General features: G+C 35.1%; 1 protein-coding gene across 5 annotated transcripts in view; it reads right to left on the bottom strand.

Moving 5' to 3' along the window:
• Positions 1-17,540, bottom strand: part of ZFAND6 (zinc finger AN1-type containing 6) — a 76,749-nt gene that overhangs the window by 38,697 nt on the left and 20,512 nt on the right. For 3 of the 5 annotated variants that reach the window (XM_058294763.2, XM_058294762.2, XM_004480671.4), the window contains exon 2: positions 4,161-4,322. The exons of the other annotated variants lie outside the window; for them this stretch is intronic. The gene's annotated coding sequence lies outside the window, so the exon portion shown is untranslated. The remainder of the gene's footprint in view (positions 1-4,160; positions 4,323-17,540) is intronic. 5 annotated transcript variants of the gene reach the window in all.

Consider the following 17,540-nt stretch of genomic DNA (forward strand, 5'->3'; position numbering starts at 1 on the left):
ATATGACTAGTTAAGAGGCACAATATTCAGGAAAAAAAAACAACCAATAGCTCAGGATAAGTACAGTTCATCTCAACCCTGATAAGAGTAATTCACCTATAGTTCATAAGTAGAATACAATGTGATGGGGTCAACAATAAACCTACAGTAAAATACAAATATCTAGGGCTTTTTTTGGGTACCAACTATCGAAATAAACCAATAGTATCATGGTATACTTAATTAACAACCAGTCTACAAGAAGCCAAAAAATAAAAACTAAAATCTTAAACCATGTGAATGGACTTATTCAGACCAACCCTTCATAAAGTTTATTTCTCATAGCTTTTGTTCTATCAAAATGGCTGTATCAGAGGGAAGGAGTGGAAAGAAGACTGCAAAGGCAGTCTGGGCCACAAATCTCTGCTTCAAGCAGAAGTTCCTTTTTAGTATTTTTACCTATCAGATTTCTGCAAAAGATTTCATTGAACAAAAGGATTCAAATGGCTAAACAAATCTGGGAAGCCCATTATAAGTTCCTGCTTAAGAGCATACTTACAATGCTAACAGTAAGTCCATTTAGGGTAGGAAAGATTTACTATAATAAATACTTTAGAGTGTAACTAGTCCACCAGCCCAGGTAGTCATCCCAGAAGTGAATTGAGAGGCTCTGAGCAGGTACCCACAGGTCACCAATTCATCCTAAGTTCTCCAACTTTTTGCTAATTTAAAGTATCAGACCATAAAACTACACATCTAGATATTATCAATAAGCACTCAATGAAGTGTCAGTTCTTGTTATTATTACCACTATTATATATTATAAAGTCCTTTCTACTACTTGATATGGAATATCTCATTTAGTCCTTGCCGCATCCCTATGAAGGAGGAGACATTATCTCTGTGCCCATCCCCCTTTTTAATCAGTTAAAAAATGAGTTAGACATGCCAGCCAGTCATTGCCTCCCTGCTTACATTCCTTTCTAACACAATCTGTACTACCTAAAGTTCTTAGCTTCTGCTAACATAACCCCTCCAGACAAGCTAATTAGACCTGGGTGAATACCTGATGAAATAAATCAATCTACAGTCAGGGAGGGAAGAGAAGGGGGAATACCAGACACATAAGCAGATACCAAGTCCATAAACTTCTTGTGATTCAACTCCGTAAGATTTTCCCCAAATCCTTTTAATAATCTCCCTCTTTTCTTTTTTCAGTTAGAATTGATTTAGTAGGATCATTCCAAACACACTCTCTTAACTTTTTTTGTGGGTTTTTTTTTTTTCCCTTTCAGGAGATACCTGGGATTGAACCTGGGGCCTCGCACATGGGAAGCAAGCACTCAACTACTGAGCTATTCCGGCTCCCAGAGATACTCTTACTTTTAAAATAAAACCACTCGACCATGCTTAGTCTTCCTGAAAGACTAAATTAATAAACCAGCTAGAACACTGCCAGTCTTAAAAGTGCTTCTAAATTAGAATGCATTCTACCAGCACTCAAATGTAAAAGTTAGTCTTTGTTTCCATAAAGCACACTTAATCCAGGAAGCAATTACTATTGACAGAACATACTTAGAAAATGCCTTTATTTAAAACTACACTGGGAGCGAATGTAGCTCAGGGTTGTTGAGCTTCATATGAGGTTCCCAGTTCAACCCCGGTGCCTCCTTAAAAAACAAAACAAAAAAAAACTACATTGAAATACATTTTGTAAGTTGCCTAAAAATCTTTTTACCTAAAACACAGAGAAAACTCACCGAGAGTCTTGAAGAAATGTTTTTTCTTCCCTTTCCCTTCCTTTGTGGAGTTAAATCTGATACTAGAGCCAATCTTTCATGGTACAGATAAAACAGAAGTATGTGATCAATAAATGTCAAGTTTAATATAGATTCAAATTCAACTATCTAGACCAGCACTGTCCAATGAAAGAGCCACTAGTCACGTGTGGCTACTGAGTATGTGAAATGGGGCTAATGTAGGTGACAGATGAGAACAGAGGGGCAGGGGTTGGAGAATAAAGATTTCTGTTCTGCACTGGAGATGTCTCATGTTATGTAACTGAAAACACCTTGAGATCTCCAAATTCTTAATCCCAAAAAGTCTTAAAATCTTTTAATTACTTTGAAGATTTATAATATGCTCCACCCACTTAAATGCAGGTTTAATAATAATGATGGTAGTTTGCAGGTAACGATGATTCAATTCCTCACAAGAAACCCTATACAGTAGTAAATTATCACCGTATCTATTTTACATATTAGAAAACTGAGGCACGGAATGGTTTAAGTAATATCACATAGCTATTAAGAGAGGTAGCTAGTATCTGAACACAGACAGCTTGACTCTAGAGTCTGTGTACTTAACCACCATGTTACATGACCTTACAATAGCCCAAGAATTCTATCTTAATTCAATTACATAACACAGCAGTAAAAGAAATTAAAATACATTTCTAAATCAATGTAAAACCTAAAAATGAGTGCAGTATCAATGTGAAGCCTTTACTATAGTGGTGAGGTAAATAGGATGACAGGACAAAAGGAACAGAAGTTAAGAGTTTATGTTTGGTGCTCACATACTCCTAACACATACTTTCTATCCCAGTAAAGTTAACTAGCTTCTTGATAGAAATATAAAACACAGAGAATCATCTCACAGAGATAAAAGGAGAAAAGCAAACTGGGGATGAATTTATTACCATACAACTCCCTCTCCCCACCACCTCCCAGCTAAATCTTCTACAGTTATAAAGGCTTTTCCCTTTTCCATTGTGTGTCCTTTCTGCCTAGTCTCATATTTTGAATGTTTGATTAATATGTTCCAAAGGCTTTCAGCACCTTGAATTTCCTTTATTTTTGACACAAATAAAAAAAGAAAAAAGAGGAGAGGACAGTGTTGGAGTACTGTAACCAATATAGCACCAAATTAAATCTGGTTTTATGAGTAAAATGACGAACTGGAGATTAAGTCTCAGATTACAGACCTTAAAACTTCGCTACGGTAAAGTTTATTGTCAATAAACAAGAAGATTACAAAATTTCTTCACTAGAGCTATTCCATTAGGAACTATTAGATAACCCCTCAAGACTCACACAATGCTGTTTATCTACTGACCAATACAGTAAAGAACTGGGCAAACCGAAACCAATCTTTTCCATTGAGTTTGTCACTACTTTCAAATACAGCTACATATAGCTCCTTCACTTCTGCCACATACCCTTCAAATACTTTCATAAAAATATCCATGTATTTGTAATGTGAAGGAGAAAGTAAATTCATCTTAGTACAAAAACACCATGCAAACAACATTCTCTCTACTCCATGCTTCAAACAGTTAACAAGCCTTTATACATCTTTACAAGCTCCTCATTTTGCTCAATGCCATGTTTTATATTTTAACCACCTACACAAACCATGTGTTCCTCTAAGGGGGGGGAATACAATTCAATTAAGAGCAAAAAAAAGAAGGGGGGAGGAATTAAAGAATTCCCAAAAATGATTCTTAAGGTAATAACTTTTCTATGAAAAAGAGGAAAGAAAAACTTTTTCTTCAGTACAGATTTATATCACCAAAGCACTTAAAAAAAAAAAAGTCATCAAGTTAAGATTTCCAACTGTATTTAGGGACCAAGAATTTGCTCTGTTTTCAAATATATGCTGTCTTTAGTTAAGGAAACAGTGCTGATTCTAAAATATTAACTTTTAAAATTACTAATCACTTAAATTATTAAGTTATTTCCAGGAGCAAGTTCCTATATTTATATCAAACACCGTATTCTTGAAATACATTCTTATGGGTCTTTGGCAAAAACATCAATTTTAAAAAGGCTGAAAACAGCTACAAAATAAACAGCAATCTATAAAAAAGTATATACTTGCTTCATAAATACTAAGATTAGTAATGCAGATACCAATGGCTAGCATAATTTCTCAAAAAAGGATACATGGTCACTAATGATAGTTATGAGTGTTTACTGCTAAAAAATATTTTATAAAAAAAATTCTACCACCCATTCCACCCTCAGTAACCTACCCCCCCATCCAGACCCCTGGGGGGAAAAAAATAGAACCTAAAAATGTCTCATCACTGACTTAAGTGTGTCTTCAAGCACTTTAGATTTTTTAAAATTAAGTTACTATGCCCAATTACAAAAATACAGGCTTAAGTCTCTACTCACACAGTTGAGGTTGATGAGCAAACAGCTGTCCTGTATCTTGAGACAGACATTAGCTTCCTGCCTTCCCTATCCTCATTAAGCAGCTACTTAAAGTTTGAGCTTTATGCAAGAAAACATTTTAAAGCCTTCAGTGTTTTACTGCAGCAGACTTCAGATTCATTCCTGTAACACATTTAACACGAAACAGAGTTGAGACAGTTAAAATTTATTACACACATTTTAATCATCTAAAATTTTAAGTAGTGCTTTCACTATTACAGATATTTTTTAAAGGGTGTTGAAATAAAATTAATAAAAATATCCCACTTGGAATGATACCAATGTATAATGTAACAACTGTTACTTTAACATACAGATCTTTCTTCATCTGGCCACAGGAGAGGTAAGCAAGGATTTAGAATAATTTGTATCCAAGTAAACAAAACTAAATATTTTCTTAAAGTTTAATTGTTTAGGGAAAAAACCCATCAACTAAAGAATAATCCCTACAAATAGACAGCAGAGCAACTTCAGTGCCCAAGAATATCCCTGTCACAGCTCCTAACTGGGGAGAATGCAATTCTTGGGCCTGTAATGACAAGAGGAGAAGCATGTTTCTGAAATTCTCTATGAAGGTTTATAACACATTTCCCAATAGATTCAAATGTCTATAGTACCATTATTTCTATAGTAACCTATAGTACAGGTTAATCAAGTGTTAGAAGGCCTGCCTGGAAAATAAAACTCCCTTCCCATAGGAATGCATAAGTTTGCATTACAGAAATAAATAGTAAACAAAAGATTTTAATTGACTCTAGTACCCAGAAATGTAATACTTGAAAAAAAAAATCCTAGATAAAAGTGCCATTTAAAAAAATCAAGACACATATTACTCCTAATCTTGGCTGTACTGCCCACAACCTTATCAAATCTAGATCTAAAATAATCTAACACTACTATTAAGTACAAAATTTAATGCACACTGGCATCAGAAAGCCACATATGGGGGTAGAATTTGGGCTGAAATATTTCAATGGATTTCCTTCTCACCTGTGTTTTCCTTACGTTTTAAGTAAACTTCAGTCAAAATATGCACAAATCCATCAAAATATTCCAGAACACCAGGATAACTATTTTTTCCAATATTGGCCTCAATTTTTAAAGTAAATTTTAGGATAAGCTTTAGGATTTCACTAACATAGTAAGTCAGTACATGTAATAGTATCACATGGTTTTAAAAACATCAGGAAAAACAGTATCCAATCACTCCAATTTCACTGCCTAATTTTAAAAGCATTATTTAATGCTGAAATAATGCATAAAATATGCTATGACAGATAACTAAATGTTCTAGGGTTCATTCAAAATAACCCAAAGGTTTTTTCAAAATCAACTTACACTGTACATACATAAATAATTTAAGAAATAGCTCAAAAAACCATAAAAATTATAATCTGATAGGACTATCTTTCACACAAATTAAAATATTTGTCCAAAAGCCTAACTGTGCTTCAGAAGAACTTATTAAAACTTTATGACTTTCACACAGGTTTAAATAAGCCTGTAGTATAACACTACGGCTAAAAAATAAATTGTACCAATCTTGGGCTATAAAACAGAAGCTCTCTGGATAATAAATAGCATTTAATAAATGATTGCAATGTAAGACACCATGCTGAAAGTTTTACACTTAATCCTCTTTTCATCCTAAAGGGTATGTTCAATATGGAACTAAGAAGTCTGGAGATGTTAGAAACTTACCCAAGATCACACAGCCAGTAAGTGGCAGAGCTAGGACTTGAATCCAGATCTATTTAACTCCAGAGCCCTGTGCTCTTCAAAAACAAGCTACATCATGGATCTAGAATATTGATCCACTGTACTGAGCAAACTATATCTAGAAGAGTATCTGGTTTTGGGTACCATATGGTAAGTCTGATATTAACAAGTGGGTATTATGGGGAAAACAGGATGGTTACAAATTCAGTAAAGAGATCTTACAAGAAATGACAGAAATGGAAGTAACCTAGAGAAAAGACAAAAAGGAACACATATGAAGGGCTGTTAAAGAGAAAGAGAGAACAGACATCTCATAAGCATAAGAGTAGAGAACTTGAAACAATCTGTGGAAGTCACAGGAAACAAATTCCAGTTCAACACAAAACACTTTCAAATGCTAAGGAATCCAATTCTAACAGGCTGCCTCATATATTAAACTTGGACAACTAACTATCTGAACCTCAACTATCATAGTAATAACTGATTCAGGCAAGGATTACTCAAGAATGTTAAAACAAATGGATGAAAATTTGATGAGGAACAGTATATACTTCCTGTATATATCCTGTATACTGTACAGGATACAGTATCCTGTACAAAGGATACTTTGTACAGTCTCAAAGTATCCTTACACATATTATTTATTATAAAGATAAAGAGTAACTTTTAAGTGGAGGAATCTGGCAGATATCACATTAACCAAAAGATTAAAATTCCTATCACTGATAATGGACATGTGCCTCCTAACATGATGCATTGAGTAGCACGCATCACATATGTAGCATTTCTGCCCAAACTACATTTCCTAAATTTCATCAGGAAACATCAAACTCAAATTGAAGAAAGTTCTAAAAATAAATGGCCTGTTATTCTTCAAAAATGTCAGTGTCATAAAAGACAAAAGAAAGGCTGATAAACTGTTCTGGTTAAAAAAGAATATAGAGACGTGACAATTAAATGCAATGAATGAACCTGGGCTGGAATTCTGGACTAGGAAAAAAGTGATTAAAAGAGCATTTTTGGAACTACAGAAATATGAACATGGGCTGTATATTAATCATATTATTTCAGTTTAAAATTTCCTTAATTTATATCTATAATGTAGTTATACAAGAGAATGTTCTTGTTCTTAGAAAATACACTCTGAAGTATTATGTGGAAAAGCGACACAAAGCATGCAACTTATACACAAGTGGGTCAGAAAAAAATAATAGAAAAGATAACACTTCACTCGGCAAAATGTTAACAATGGATGAATGTGGCTTAAGAGTCATATAGGAATTATTTGAACAATATTTCTATGGCAACTCTTCTGTAAATCTGAAATTATTTCAAAATAAAACCTGATAGGGAAAAATATTTGAACCTGATGTTCTAAGGATTCATAATACCTAATAACAACAAATGAATCAGATTTCCTATTTTCTCTCCACACTCTAATCCAATCCAACAGCAATCCAAAAATAACTTTGTGATTATCTATTCAATGAGTTATAAAAAATAGTTCTCTGGTTTAAAACATCAAATATGAGTGCCATATGTTGTGCGTCATTCCACTGATGATAAAGTGACTCAGCGGATCTCAGTCAGGTGAATGTTTACCTCCTCCCTCCCTTGTTATTATTCCATTGGTAACTTCCCAAAACTACATTCCAGTTACAACAAAAAGACAAATTTCTCCAAAAGAACGCTGCTATTCTTCAATTAAGAATGCAGTAGCAGGTATCTGCTTGCTAAAAACTCCATAAATTAGGTTAATTTCTGGTTATGCCAGGTAGCAAAGCAAAACCAAAGCAAGAATAACAAGTTATCAATAACATAGAGAAAAATGTTAAAACAAGCCTCCCACTCCAAACAAAATTCTGTAATGCCAATAAAAAGCTGATGCTCACTGATTACAAAGCACCTGGAAAAGACAAGGAAATAGAAGTTAACCACTGAGAAGCTAATAGACAAATCAACAATACACAAGCATTTCAGTGGTATAAAACCATAAAATGAACTAAAGGGAGAAAGAAAGCGAGGGAGAGAAGGAGAAGGAAAAAAAGAAAAAAAAAGAATATAAATGAATGTGAAAGAAAACATGCAAGAAAGGAGAAAATCCTGATGGCCAAATATCACTATGAATTCCCCTTCCTTGTCACTGTCCCCCAACCCATCTAACTTCTATTCATCTTCCATTGTCTTCTACCTTACCTATTGTAAAAGGAAAACACAGCTTTGACTACAGCATACCTGTTGGCATCCGATGCCAATACTCTGTATTTCTTTCCTTGCCAAGAGGCCCAGAACAGTAGTCTCTCTACCAGGAAAATCTTCACATTGGAAAGGAATGAGGGGAGAGAAAATATCACCGAGCTCACTAAGAGAAAAGGAGGCAAGAACTGAGGGGTAGATACCCAGAACTGACGAGTCACGGCTAGGCAAATTTGACCTAGGGAGAACATGATGAATTTTAAGCTCTTACACTAATCTGTATACAGCCTATATCAAGTATCAAGCAATCTATGGCATAGTACTTACTAGTCTCTTAGCTAAATTCCAGTCATGAGCTCTGTTACTTAGTTGTGGCATTCTTTTAGGCAGGCTCTCCATCAGTTTAATCTTTGTAAGCACACAACGCTGAACACCAATTTGTATAAAAAGAAGGCATTTTGATAGGTATTTGTAAAATGCCCAACTATAACATGGACAAAATTATTTTTGGTTGCTTTTCCTGTTTTTGCAGGTAGTATGTTGTCAAATCCTCTACCCCACCAGCTCTACCTACTAGCTCTCAATTTTTTTTCCCCTCCAATCTCAATGCAAACTCCAGTTCCTTGAGTGCTGCAGCTAGATGATGATGTAATAAAAGAATCAGAATAACTCACAAAGAATGAAATCTGATCAATTCAAACCTAAAATATAAACCAATTTTAAATCTAAAATCTCTAACTTAGAAAATTTGGAGAGTGTATATGTAAACATATGTATATATACATATATACCTGGGGAAGGCAGGGAGCATGTCTTCAGGTATTCCTTGTCTTCTAAAGTAATTTTTTTTTTTGAGGTACCAGGGCCAGGGATTGAACCCAGGACCTCATATATGAGAAATCAGCACTCAACCAGTGAGCCACCTCGGCTCCCCTGGGTTGGTTTATCTGTTTGCTTGTTTTTTTGTTTTTATAGGAGGTATCAGGACTCGATCCCGGGACTCCCGTGTGGGAAGTAGGAGCTCAACCACTTGAGCCACATCCAGCCCCTAAATTAACTCTAAACACCACCAAGGAGATTATATATATGAGTCAGCAAATATAAGTCACTTCACAGGCTTCATTAAGAGAGATCAGGGAGCAGAAGTAGCTCAAGTGGTTTGTGCCTGCTTCTCATATACAAGGTCCCAGGTTTGATTCCTGGTACCTCCTAAAAAAACCAACCCTCATTGGGGAGCAGATGTAGCTCAGTGGGTGACTGCCTGTTTCCCATGTATGAGGTCCTGGGTTCAATCCCCAGTACCTCCTGAAAAAAAAAAAAAAGGGTTACTGTGGCCTGCAATCAAATTTCTCAGCAAACACCTAATATATGACATTACAAATCATAAACGATGATCTGTACTTTCTTCTATATTGCCCTCACCTGAAATGAGGGCACTGTATAGGTCCCAATTCTGAAAAGAAAGGAGGTGGTATAGAAAGAAATGAAAAAGGACTCCAAAACAATGAAACTGATTATAAGGTAGAATAATAGGGAGTGGGAGAGCGGGAAGAGTTGCAACTTAATCAAAGTTCAACCATCCCATTTAAAATCTAGCATATTCTTGTAAATGAATTTTAAGGAAGAGGTATCATTTTAAGATAGGTTTAGTCCAGAAGGTAGTAGCTTTTTTTTTTTTTTAAGAAAAAGAATAAAACAGAAATAAAAAGGAGAATAATAGCTGGTAACTCAGGAACTTTTTCCCTGAGATAAAATTTTAACCTTTTGGCTTAATATAGACTTTTCTATCTTCTCTACCAAACCTAGGAAATGAAGCCTTCCATAAATATAGCAAGGGTTCCACTCCTAGGTATGTACAAATACATCCATACAAAAACTTGTATTAAATGTTCATTTAATATTCATCAGCCAAAAGGGGTGTTGATGCAAAGTACTAGAAATCTATTGGTTTTTATAGAGGGTATTTATTTGGGGTAAAAGCTTACAGTTACAAGGCCCTGAAAAGTATCATTCAAGGTTGATTTCCTCACCCAAATTCAGCTGCCACATGCTGAAGCAAGATAGCTGCTATCTGCAAGGGTTCAGCCTTCCTCTTTCCTCTTAAGGCTCTGTGGGCCCAGCTTCTTCTGATCTCAGCGTAGGCTGGGAAGGGGCTCATCTCTCTCCAGGGCCTGAGCATCAAGTTCACTTTTCTTCTGTGTCTATGCAGCCCTCTCTCTTTTCTTGCATATCTGCTTCTGTATGTCTCCTTGATTGTGTGTCTGTTTATATAGCCCACAAAGGGGATGGGGACTCAAACTAAGTCACCCTAAAGATGTGGTCAAATCAAAGCCCTAATCTTAACATAATTTAATCAAAGGCATCTCAGCTGAATCTAATACAGTCAAAGGGTATCACAACTCAGAGGAACAGACCAGTTTATAAATATAATCTATATTTTTTTGGAACTCATAAATAATACCAAAATGCCACAAAGCATTACTCATGATAACTAAATATTGGAAACAACCCAAATACCCATCAACTGGTGAGTGGATAAACAAATTGTGATACATCCCCACAATGGACTACCACTCAGAATAAAAGACATGAACTACTGATGAACACAACATAGGTAAATCTCTAAGTTATTATGCTCAAGGTTGAGGGCATGCCTGCATTACATGTCCAAGATCACAGGACTCCTAAAAAAGTCCTTCTGCAAAGTTTGTAACTTGTGTTTAAATATAAACCTAGAGATTACCTTACAGAGTAAACTGGGTATCTGAGGTTAAGATACTTCTTCAGAGAACAGAAAAGAATTAAAAAGTATTTTTAAGAAAAATTATAATACATTTTATGTATTTTTTAATCTATAGTTTAATAAAGTTAAAAGTGCTCAAAATAATAATTATTTTAAAGGTCTGGCTTTTTAATTTAAAATTTTATCCTCAATTCTATTAGCATTATGGTCTTACCAATGTTGCCAAGATAAACTACTCCAGATAAACATTTTCAATGAATCCTTTCATTCACCACTAAGTGCAAAGCTGTGACAGTTACAAGGATGTAGGATACAGTCTGAAAGAGTGCATTGGTGGGGCCCTCCTTTCTCCTAACTCTTACCATTTTGAAGTTGAAGTAAATTAATATTACTACCTCTATTAAAAAATGGTTAATATTTAATATTTGATACACTTCAAATACCGTTTACCGGTTATTATATTCTTTTCTTCAAGAATACAGTTGCTTTAAAAAAAAGAAAAAGATAAAAGTTTTCAATCACCATCAGGCTAATTTTTTTCTTTAAATCCTCTTTACACAGTCACTTTCTGGCCAAAGCAAAGCCGTGTAATATAGGTGACAGGTGATTACATTTTGATACTACTAAATTTTAGGAGCCATCTGTCTTGCTCACCCTAGGCCTGGTAACTTTTAGTATCTGGGACACCTGCATAGGCCAGGTGTTCTAGGTACTTAAATGTTTATATAATGGATTAACACCCGACTTGCATTTATCTACACTACAAAAACAGAAACAAACCCTGAATCCTCAAATTTCAACTATAAGAAATCCACTCATCCATGTAAAATACAAATTACCAAAGTCTTTTCCATCTTTAAATTTTACTGGGTCAATCAGGGAATGCTTTATCAGTGTAGAATGTACTTATCCAGTCTAAATTAGCTCAGTTCTAAACCACTGAGTAGTCAACAGCACATTAATATGCTATTCCAAAAATAAAACTATCTTCTCTTCAAGAATTTAATGGCATCTATAGATCATTTAAGAAGACCGTATCAACAAAAACTATACAACAGAAATAGTTGCATTTTCACACCATTACATCATCTCATATGTGTATTTTTACAACTGCTAACGCAAAAAAGCAGCAGCAATTTGAAGAATTTTCAGGTCCCCCTTAATTAGGAAGAAAAGTAGAAGCATATTAGCTCTAAAATGACTTAAAAGTTAATCATATCTGAACCTGCATTCCCCTGGTTTCTACACTGCATAGAGATTACCTTGATAACTTTAAGTTCCTATGTTAGTGATACCTGATGTATAAATTGTTTGACAGGCCTAAATCAGAATTTAGTCATTTCAAGATCAGATTTTTCTCTTCTATGTGTAGTTATAAAAGCCACAAAACAAACTGCTAGTACCACACTCTTTGAACCCATTTAGCATCGAGCTGAAAATTGTTTCCACTTCATCAATAATATGCTCTATAATAGGTCCCTATTTCATGGTCCTCTATCTGCTGGATGAAGTCCAGCTGGCTCCAACTCAACCAAAAAAGTATCAACATAGTGCTTAGGAAGTTAAAGTCCCAAAAACCTGGCTTTAAGTCAGCCAAAACCAATAACCAAGGAGAGTGTGATTCAAAATTTCAAAAGTTGAGCAAGTTTTAAAAGCTGGAATTTTCCTGAGTTGATCACTAGATATAGATTTCTCTATACAGCCTTTAGATCAGTGTTTCTCAAATGCCAAGGATTAAAGGCATCAGAAAATTACAATTCCCGGGCTCCACCCCCATACCAAATTGAATCAATCTCTGGAGGCTGGGTCCAAGGATTAGCACTCTGGAACAAGCTCCCAAGGGATTCCTAAGTATGCTACATTCAAGTTTGAGAACTAAATTTAACCAATCTATTAAAGTAGGTAATGGGAAATATTTATTTTAGCACAAAACACACTAAACACATATTTATTGCTGAAAAGAAAATAGTTAAAAATCACTGTAAAAATGATGTGCTTTAGAATAATTCAGGTCAACTTAAGTTATTAGGCCAAAGGATGCACCCACCACCAAACAACTGTTAAAAAAATTATTTCCTACCTTCAAGAACTAGTATTAGAAATTTTAGTAAATGCTTTTTGTAGCTAGATATAAGAAAACATGGCCAATACAAACTATAGCAGCTGGAAGAGTCCATGTAGATTTACATTCTCACCATTTATTAATAGAAAGCACTATACTTAACAGGTATTAATACAGAGATTTTCTACGCAGATTTTGGGGTACAAAATTTACGGGTAAAATTTTGGGGAGATGGAGGTTAAGGTACTTAGAGAAAACTTATCAAGATGGTATGTCTTGTACTAATACATACCCTACTTTTGGGGTGATAGTCCATTTTATAAGCTCATTTTCAATTGCTGGAGATTGTGATGTCACAGACAGCACACACATCTTCCAATTTCAAGAATGTAGAGTAAAAATGTTTCTCTCACCTCTCAAAACTCATGGAGGAACAAGGAAAACAAGAAATAGCAACACAAACTATACCTTCAATGAAAACACGGAACAACTGCAACTCTGAACCACAACATATTGATGATAATGGCCAGTGAAGGAAAGGATGGTAAATGACTTAGTAAAGAAAAGAAAAGCCAAATCTAAGTATCTAGATGTTGGGAAAGGTACCAATATAATATGAGTCATCTGTCCTATGTTAGATAGAACCTGGGAAAGTGTCAGGAAAACAGAGTCTGGATAAAGAAAATTTAGACTTCTGCTCTACTCACTAATCCCCTCCTACATGAAAGAGCTCAAAGAGCAAAGTTTCTCAGAGAAAAACTTTCTAATGCATAGAAATAAAACTTCTAAGAAATTATAAATACCTAATCAGAGGTTATATCCTGGAAAGAATAAGATCAAGACAACAACCACTTGGTAGAAACCAAGTGGGTATTAATTCCCCTTTACAGATGGGAGAAACATATAGGAAGTTCAGAACCACTATTTTTGAAAACCTCCTTTGTGACAGGCACTACCAGATATTTTACTTATCTTCTTAAAGTTATCATAAGTTTAAGGAGTTACAATTTACAGCATATCACATTTAAAGCATGCATGCAAAAGACTTTCTCAAAATTGTGGAGCTACACATTGAGCTCATTCAATTTATGGAAAATGTCTGTTGTATAATCTAAATGGCAAAGTCACTCTTCCCTGGTCTCACTCCAGCCTATGTATCACAGCTGTAGATGAAGTAGTTACACAGGGACAAATGTAGTTGTACAACCTTTAAGGGTCTTTCAGATCTATGAGGTAAAGTAGAAAAGCCAAAAAGATTTTAAAAATAAAAAAAATAAGCAACTACTATTCTGGAGACAGAGAAAGAAAATGTCTGCCTCAATTTCCATAGGATGAGGAAATAATCCACATTGAGAACACTCTCAACGCTACCCTCACATACCAACAGAAGAGACGAAACATACTTTTCCCTCACCAAGAGAAGTGTTTTATAAGCTTTTCACTTGTTCCTTCCTTGTTCATAAAATAGGTAACACACGCAATTTGTAAACAAAATGTTTGACTTCATAAAATAAAAGTTACAGGACATCTATGCCAATATGAATTCAAGATGTTCATTCTGCAGAAAATGGAACTTCTATAGTTAAATATGGATTGCCTTTCCTGCCTTTACTGTTCCCAAACATCTGAAATCAACACACTACAATAAATGTCTCAATCGAAAAAGAAAAAAATGGAATGTCCATTCAGGATACATATTCTGATGAGGCAAATGTAAATTATAAAATAATTAGACATCTGGGGAATATGATTTTTAAAACGTTCAGCTGTAGCTAACACCCTCTAGAACCTCTGGGGTATAATTACCATGCTACCCTACATTCTATGTACTTTGAACATTACTTAATACCTCTTCATCTCTTTTATTCTGGCTATTTAAGGAGCTAAGTCTAACAAATGATAAGCAATACACAAAATATTTTACCTGCAGTAAAAAAAATAGTTCTACCTCTTCCTATTAACATTGTTTCCTTTCTCTCTATATATAATGTACTGTTAAAAAACTGAGTCATTTAGATTCATTTAACATGCAAGAATTTGTTTTTAAAAGTTTTCCTAAAGTTGTTTACATATATGTAGTTTGTTTCAAGATGAATCATAAACTTACGTACTTTTGAAGCAGTCTCAGTATAAGAGTGAAGATAATGAAAATATAAAATGGCTGCTAGTCCAATCTGCCAACTGAATAATCAGTGCAAATGATTTGTTCTTAATTTGAAAAATAAGCTTTCTGATTACCAGAGAACAAAAGTTTAAGATCAAGAATGTTACTGTTAACGTAAATTAAATACATGTATTGAAAATTGAGATATTTCTTACAGACACAATGACATAGAAACCAAGGATATTGATGACAGATCAGTAATTTTCATTGTTATTTTTCTCAAAAATATTTCACTCCTGATTTTTTTAAAAGAAATAAGTAGAGTAACAGTTTCATCTGAATGGATTTCCATCTCTGAAGAAGTTCTGGTAACTCATTTCTTTCAATGGGACATTTGATTATTCTGAGAAAATGATCCAAATTATCAGAAAAGTAAACTATGGCACAGAGTTTAATAATATACAAACAGCCAATAAGTATCTAAATTCATCAGACATTCTTGTAAGTGCCACTTTCCATTCTTTCTCACACTTTAGTCATATATACCCCTGTGGCAATTTAAGCTTATTTTTATGAATCCTCCCAAAAACTACTCCTCTAGGTGTGATACCCTTTGAATGCATTAGATCAGGGGTTCCTAACAAGCGGCCCGTGAGCTTGAACTGCAATTCAAAGAAGCATTACTCTTGTGAGGATGTGTTGGTGCGGGTGTGATATATTTATTAAATAATACACAGTACAGTGTGGACTTAGTAAGGGGTCCGGGGAACAAAAAAGGTTAAGAACCCCTGCATTAGATTCAGTTGACATATCTTGATTAAATTACCTGTTAAGATTAGGGTTTCAATTCAAGCAAGTCAGTAGGGCACGACTCAGAGTTGAATCCCTGCCTCCTTGGTGGGCTGATATAAACAGACACTCACTCAAGAAGACACAGGGGAAGAGAGATTAGCCATTTGTCTGATAGTTTACAGCTGAAGAGAACAGAGCAGCTGAGAAGCCCTGAGAGACTAGCCTTATGCCAGCCTATAGCTGAGATCGGAAGAAGGTGGGCCAACGGAGCCTTAAGAGGAAGAAAGAAGGACCAACTCTCACAGACATCACCCGCCGTCTTGTTTCAACACATGGCAAATGACTTTGGGTGAGAAAGTACCTCTTACGGTACCCTTGAGTTGGGCTCTTTAGGGCCTTGTGACTAAGTTTCTACCCCAAATAAATACCCTTTTTATAAAAGCCAACATATTTCTGGTACTTTGCATCAGCATCCCTTTTGGCTGACTAATACAAATAGTAAAAAATTAGTCCCAAAATAACAAGAGGTTACTCAAACTATGGTTACTTCACACAACAGAATGCTATGCAGCAATCAACAATGATGTTGTCACTTACTAAATTCATGTGAGCATCTTTAGTGCAGGGACTGTTTCCTTTACTCATATCTTTAGCAACTGATATGTACCTGACAGAAAGCAGCATTCAAATGTTTTAAGTGGATAAAGAATATTTCATAAGAGATTTCACAATATACCCCAATATACACCCCCCCCCCAGGTTTTTAATACAGTATGTATCGTGATCCTCCATTTAAAAACTAAAAATATATGTTCATGTGCATAGGAAAAAGGCTAGAAAGATATATAAGCAAAATAGTCATTTTTAGCTCTAGATGACTAGACTGATTTTTTTTTGCCTAGCCATTTTCTACATTTTTAATAATTAACATTCATTATAAATCTATTATCAAAAAAGGATTAGCGTTTCTGAGGAGAAACTGTTCAAGTAATGATAAGGTCATTGAAGCTGAAAAAATACTTTACTCTGAAGCTTGAATGTATTCATTTAGCAATTATTAATTAAGCACTTCCTATGTGCCTGCCATTGTTTTAGGCTCTGACGATACAGCAGTAGACAGAACAGACCAAATTCCCTCCATTCACAGAAGTGGAAAAAATCATCTGGATGACCAAAGGAAGTGGAGAAGAACTTTAAGCCAGGAGCCAAAATCTTCAAAGTGGGACAATGGTTTACAGTAGATAATGTAATAATGGACAGAAGTATCCTTGATAGTAGGATCACTGGCTTTTGGCCTTAAAAGTAATGATCTGCAAATAACAAAGGGAGCTAGAAAACACAGACCTCACTCCCCGTTCGCCCCATGGCGTTGAGTGTGGAAAAATCAGTAAAAGCCACTTGTGCAGATAACAGGGAAAGTGGTGTCCTTGGGGAAGCACAAAGTTCTAGGTAGTAGAGGAGACAAAGGAATATTCTGTGAAGAAAAGTTAAATATCTTCTCCACAACAGAAAGGAGCTACAGAACAAAAGGGGGAGGAGGAGTAAGCTGCATTTGGTATGGAAACCTAGGGGCATGGCAGGCCTTAGGGACCTTCAAAGTTCTTAACCAGATTCAGAATGCAGCTCTAGGAGGTATTTTGACATCTGATGATGCAGAAGATGAGAGTGATCTGGTCCTCGGGTGCTCAGACAGCATGACTTATTTATATCTGCATCCTTACAGTC

This window comes from Dasypus novemcinctus, chromosome 3, assembly GCF_030445035.2.
Source record: "Dasypus novemcinctus isolate mDasNov1 chromosome 3, mDasNov1.1.hap2, whole genome shotgun sequence".
In the NCBI taxonomy this organism is placed as follows: Eukaryota; Metazoa; Chordata; class Mammalia; order Cingulata; family Dasypodidae; genus Dasypus; species Dasypus novemcinctus.